This window comes from Egretta garzetta, unplaced genomic scaffold, assembly GCF_000687185.1.
Source record: "Egretta garzetta isolate BGI_Z169 unplaced genomic scaffold, ASM68718v1 scaffold13, whole genome shotgun sequence".
Lineage (NCBI taxonomy): Eukaryota > Metazoa > Chordata > Aves > Pelecaniformes > Ardeidae > Egretta > Egretta garzetta.
The window spans coordinates 2791794-2792394 of record NW_009259239.1 but is presented as its reverse complement, the minus strand read 5'-3'; positions in this window follow the sequence as shown (position 1 = coordinate 2792394).

Below are 601 nucleotides of genomic sequence, written 5' to 3'. Positions count from 1 at the left end.
ATTTTTGCATAAGTTTTTTGTTATACAGACTAACTACTGTATAGACAATTCATATTTATCAGCCCTGGCTTCTTTTTGACAGTGTTTCTTCTTCCTCACAGAGGAGGCCATGTCCATACTTCGAAACTGCACCAATTTAGTTGTACTTCTGTAGTACAAGCACACAGGGAAGGCAGCACAGTGTTTTATACCCACGGGAACACAGTGATAAAGGAAGGCCAAAGCCTAAGGCTTTTCTATACTAGCAAAGATGTATCTACGCACGAAGTAGCACACCTGGGAAGGTATAAAAGTGATACAGGTGTGCCTGTGTATGCCCACATACACACGCCTATCTTGCAGAACAGATATTCAGCCATTTATCAGCATGACCTGCCAGGGATGGTGTGCCCAACTCCTCACAGGGGTGCTGGATTTCTGTGAGCGTGCTAAGGCTCTGGCCTTACTTTTCAGCTGCAAGAAAGCACAGGGAGGGCTGCGGGCTGGCACCTCTAGACGCTGCCTTGCCCGTAAGCCCTCACCGCATTCAGCAAGCCCGAAAAATGACCCGGCTCCCGGATAAGGCCTTCAGTGGAGAGCCCGAGCGCGGCGGACAGCGGGA